Source organism: Haliotis cracherodii, unplaced genomic scaffold (assembly GCF_022045235.1).
Source record: "Haliotis cracherodii isolate W230 unplaced genomic scaffold, xgHalCrac1.p SCAF_13, whole genome shotgun sequence".
Taxonomy (NCBI): Eukaryota; Metazoa; Mollusca; class Gastropoda; order Lepetellida; family Haliotidae; genus Haliotis; species Haliotis cracherodii.
The window spans coordinates 38,069,968-38,075,982 of record NW_027266268.1 but is presented as its reverse complement, the minus strand read 5'-3'; positions in this window follow the sequence as shown (position 1 = coordinate 38,075,982).

The following is a 6,015-nucleotide window of genomic DNA, read 5'->3' as shown; positions in this document are numbered from 1 at the left end:
TGTACATTGTGGTGCTTTACCTCAATCATGGCTTGCTAGCAGTATCTGTAAAAATAACTATATTATTTCCTTTAAAACAGAGGATTTATATGCACCTTGTATTTGTCGCTCTGAAAGTCTTTGCCCTGATTGTGTAAGATGAATGTTGATATGTATTTTGATAGGAATGTTCCTTAACGTTCCTAAACATTGAGCTTATTCTTCCTGGATGTTTGCCTGCACTGCTTCCAACATAATGAGGGGGCACGGGTGGCCCAGTCGTCTAAGGCGCCGCGATTCGCTGTGCAGAGTTGCGCCCCTTGGGCACGCCAGAAACCTATGATTGTGGGTTCGAATCCCGGTTCGCCCCGATTATGTTTCTAGGTTTGTCAGCACCATACCCGTCCCCGTGGGTTTCACCGAAGTGGTAAACGTCTGAGACTTGCATCACTTCGGGCTTTCCTCCCACATTAAGCTGACACGCTGTGATATAACTGGAATACTGTTAAAAGCGGCGTTAAACCAAACTCACTCACTCACTCACTCACTCACTCAAACATAATGACGTCAGCAGTTTGCTATTTTGTTCGTGGTTTGGATTCGTGACTGATGCTTTAGTGCAAGAAGGTCGTGATAAAGATTTCTCCAAGTCACTCACAACTGCTGTGGTAATGAATTTCCTGGTCCCTGTTTTATGAATCATTTTCTTCCTCGGTATACATGTTAATTGTATATATCATAATAAGCTAGTGCTGTGTGATCCTTGATGTAAGCTCGTGTGTGTGTGTAGTGCTTGTCAATAAACTGGGACAGCTCCCTGCACGGTCTTCGTTGTAAATATATTGCATAAGTTGTAAATATATTGCAAAAGTTGTAAATGTATTGCATAAGTTGTAAATATATTGCAGAAGTTGTAAATATATTGCAGAAGTTGTAAATATATTGCAGAAGTTGTAGATATATTGCAGAAGTTGTAAATATATTGCAGAGGTTGTAAATATATTGCAGAAGTTGTAAATATATTGCAGAAGTTGTAAATATATTGCAGAAGTTGTAAATATATTGCAGAGGTTGTAAATATATTGCATAAGCTGTAAATATATTGCAGAGGTTGTAAATATATTGCATAAGCTGTAAATATATTGCAGAGGTTGTAAATATATTGCAGAAGTTGTAAATATATTGCAGAAGTTGTAAATATATTGCAGAGGTTGTAAATATATTGCATAAGCTGTAAATATATTGCAGAGGTTGTAAATATATTGCAGAAGTTGTAAATATATTGCAGAGGTTGTAAATATATTGCATAAGCTGTAAATATATTGCAGAAGTTGTAAATATATTGCAGAGGTTGTAAATATATTGCAGAAGTTGTAAATATATTGCAGAGGTTGTAAATATATTGCATAAGCTGTAAATATATTGCAGAGGTTGTAAATATATTGCAGAAGTTGTAAATATATTGCAGAGGTTGTAAATATATTGCAGAAGTTGTAAATATATTGCAGAAGTTGTAAATATATTGCAGAAGTTGTAAATATATTGCATAAGCTTCGATCTACGGAATTGGGATATTATGACATGCATCAACCAAGTCAGCAGGTTTTACAACCTGACTCCGTTAGTCGCCTCGTCCAACAAACACAGTAGCGTCTTACGGCAAGCATTGGTTGATGAAGACAAATTCTAACCCGGATCTTCACGAGTCAAACGATGTCACTGATTTGTATTGCTGTCTACAGTTTTTTGGTGTATTACCTATGAGTATTATGAGTTATAATTGTTGATTTATCTAGACGTCGCTTGAATATGTTTTTTGGCGTTTATGGAGGTATAAACTTCAAAACCGGCGTGCTCTTACTCACTCAGGCACGCGGTCACTCACTCACTCACTCACAAAACCACTATCTCAAGGCCGACATATTTCTGAAGGATCCTGACACGTGTCAGTACCGGTAGACATTGAAGGAAAATCAACATGGTTTTTTTCTCATACGTTTCCCTGACACACAAATATTGACGACGGTAGTATAGGACCCGTGTCCTGTGATCGTTGTCAGACATCTACCACAGTGATCGAGTGCTCAGCATGGCTGACTCAGCTGATTGTGTACAGTACCATGAAGAGGCCGCAGCCAGACTTGCATTTATACTGGCCACGGTGAAAAACAGGAATAATGCTGCCTGGGGCATAAAACAACAGTCACTCACTCACTCAAGTGAAGTTAAACCCCATCAACATGGGAATCTCCTGACCAACTAACATCTACATATTGTCAATGTTTAAAGTGTTTGTTGTATTCTCTGTAATTGAAATTAACGCGAACTTCTTGCCAATGGGTCAAACAGTATGAAGCAAGTCTCATATCCTAAATGTGATTTTCCATGGACGCAGGTGAAGTTTGCAATAGCTCACAACAGAGTTCTACAAATAAGCCAACCTAAACACAAAGCCTAATAAAAGTATTGATATTTGGCCCAGAAAAAACAAGAGAGATTTAAAACATAGGACTTTGTTGGACATATAATGATAAACTAAGTAAAAAACGTGCGGATTTCAAGTAAGTATATATCTCCCCAACAACCTGTGAGTGTCTTAAGAGGCGACTGAATGTGACAGGCTCGGTGACTTGGTTGATCGCATGTCATCGTATTCCAATAGCGCACGTTTGATTTCAAACATTCAGTAACATTGTAATACATAACGTCACCGTCAGAGATTCTCGACCATACGCCGAAACAGTCACCACTGGACAAAAATGCCAAAGTAGCGGTGAATATTATATGAATGGACCACTGAAAACCAATGATAAGGTGTTCACGAAAAGGACTAACACATGACATCCTAGACACATACACCGAACACTAAGAGGCCGAAGCGACGTGCACTTTCATCAAACATCTCAGCTGTTCTTGAGTAAACGTGTATGAAAGTCCTATACAACATGACAATAATGGTTCGAATATATTTTTCAATGACAGAAACACACCAGTAACATTAGAGTGACTGACTGAGTGTATGTTTTTCACATGGCACCCGGCAACATTACATTCACGATGACCTGTCTGTACTCGAGTAGGCTGAGGGCAAACTGGTGACTTACAGCAAGAGCAACGATCAACGCCATCAGGGCAGGATGACACACAGTTAACCAGGTCAATGAGTCCAGACACCCGGTGCTCATTTAAGTCTCGTACTATAGGCGTGATGTGAAATGACGTAGAATAAAATAACGTATGAGTGAGTGAGTGGGATTGATTTTACGCCGCTTTTAGCAATATTCCACCAATGCCTCGGAGGGAGACACCAGAAATGGGCTTCGCGATGTGTACCAATGTGGGGAATCGCTGACAAACAGTTAAACACCTGGACACCTTTACACCTCTGAAACACAAACGATATTCCGTATGATCATGGAAAGGGTTTTCTACCTATATTTATGTTTTAAAATGGTAAAATGATATCTACTTTTCAAAGAAAACTGGGCCTGAAATTTTCAAAAAGGTCATTAGATACGGCTGTGCTGTGCTACTTGCAGCCTCTGTCTGGAGAAAAAAATGAGAGGAGACCTGAGTAGTGAGTTAGTGAGTGAGTATGGTTTTACGTCGCTGTTAGCAATATTCCAGCAGGAACACGGCGGGGGACACCAGAAATGGGCTTCACGTCTTGTACCCATGTGGGGAATCGAACCCGGTTCTTCGGGGTGACAAGCGAACGCTTTAACCACTTGGCTACCCACCGCCCGAGAGGAGACCTGAAGCCAGTCATGTAACCTATCGGTATTTATCTGTTCGCGTGTGCTGGCAAATGGCGTAGTTTTTCCAATGCATCACAACACATTTGACAGTTTAACAAACTGTGCATACACACCCAAATGTATTCCTAGCAGGCCCACATTTCCAGTCCCACTGACAGAGCTGTCTGCACTGACGACAAATACTTGCCTATGCTTGATGACCGCCTCCGTGGTCTAGTGGTAGAGCGTCCACCCGGAGAGCGGAAGCTCTGGGGTTCGAACCTCGGCCGCGTCATACCAAAAGTTGATATTTGTTGATACCATGTCTGAGGCTCGGTATAAGGGGGCTGTTCGGTGAGGAGTCAATATACTGTGTCTGTGTGGGGCATACACGTTAAATCGGGATTAGTCCACAAACCTGCACACGTGCATGCACGTCGCTAAATATGTGCAATTCTCTTGGATGCAATGTTAAACCCCATTTCACTTCACCTCCTATGCTTGCTGCAGATCGATACGAGAAAACAGGGGTCAACTATATTAGGCAAAATATTGATCAAATATTTATGACCGTATTTACCAGTTCATGCAACGTCCTTTTTTTATTTGCACGCATATGTATTATGTATATAAAACTGGGGGAAGTCCAGTACATAAGCAGCCACACACACACACATGCGTCGCTAGGCCCGCAAAACAATTTAGTTTTGTAAACACGAGGACTCACACTATTTTTCTTATATCTCCTGTAACATTTTCTATGTATTATTTTCTCAAAACGTCTGTGTCCGTCCTAAGAAGGCAAGGTTGATCCAACTGTTTTGTATGCTCAGTTCGCCGAACAATGATGGGTCGCTGTTGCAAATGGAGGCAACTCTTTCCGTTCTTCTTGTCAATCAGGCCATGCACGCATAGAGCTACCATGCGTACACATACATATCTTCTTACAAAGTTAACACTCTAAAGCTGCACGATTCATTGTCGTCACAACAAGAAAATCTCTCGGGTATATACGAAGTGATTCGCTCATTACATACTGACAGAGCGTGCGGAAGTCTTTCAAAAGCAACACACAGATTCCAGGTAACAACATCGACCGATCCCACTCTCTGCTCTCTGTGTTTTGAACTGTTCATATTCGTAAGTCGTGTGTATCATGTCCGGCAGGAAATAGTGTCTGACAATATCGACACGGGTCACAATGAACCTTACATGCAAATGTGGGACATGTCACAGCTTGTGTCTGAACAGTAAGTCAGCTTGTGTTGAGTGTTTGTCTTACAGAGTTGTGTCCCTTTGCTTACCGAGATCACACCAGGACAGCCAAGAAGAAATCCTATGCTGTATTCTATGCCCTATACTATACAGATTCAAAGTGAATCGAATGTCAACTAGCGCCAGTTATGTAACTATTTAGTTACCATTGTCTCACATTTGATTTTGGCTAGTAATCCGATTGTCATGGTGTCTGCTGTTTCAGATGTACATCACACATGAGGTTCTTAGTTCCATTTAACAAGTAGTTACCCGACAACCCTTATTGGTTATTGCGCACGTGTGTGCGTGCGTGTGTGAATGCTGAAAACGCGTGTATCTCCTGACGTTAAATCAGATCCACAATTATGTTTAATGTCCTGTAGTTGCCGCCCGTCCTCACAGCTAATACACTGATATATAAAACATAGATAGGAGAACACATGACTGTAAAACGTGACAACATGGCGTCGACATTTACGCTTCAATGGACATCTCTACAAAGAATGAGAATACATTATTTCTGACCTACACTATAAATATGACAATTTGTTGTCCGATTTCAATTTGTTGATTAAATGTGCTCTTTTTAGAAAATCTGTTGTTGCCTGGCACATGATATAAAGGATATTCTCCCTGTCAGTTCACACCTGCACATGGCCAGGTAAGATCCTTCTTTCACAGATGTGTGTGCTGTGTGCTTGTTATATGCCACGAGTGACAGGGTCGTCCGCCGTGATAGTGTTCAGCCCACATAATTTGAACAAGAAATGGGTTCTGAATGGAAATTAATTCAGTGGCATCAGATGGCTAACCAAGCTATTTCTGTCTGTTTCCATAAAATATTAGGCCGCACCAACTAACGGACTACTGTTTTCTGCTTGGCTGATAATTGAGTCGGCAGTGCTTGTGTGTAATTGCGCCGATACTACTCGTATCCCTGCCAACCCTTGTTTTGTATGTTAATGATTAAATAAGCAGTCTATGATGTTATTGTTGGTGACTTAGAAGGACCCATATATATTTGTGCGTTATATGTGAACAA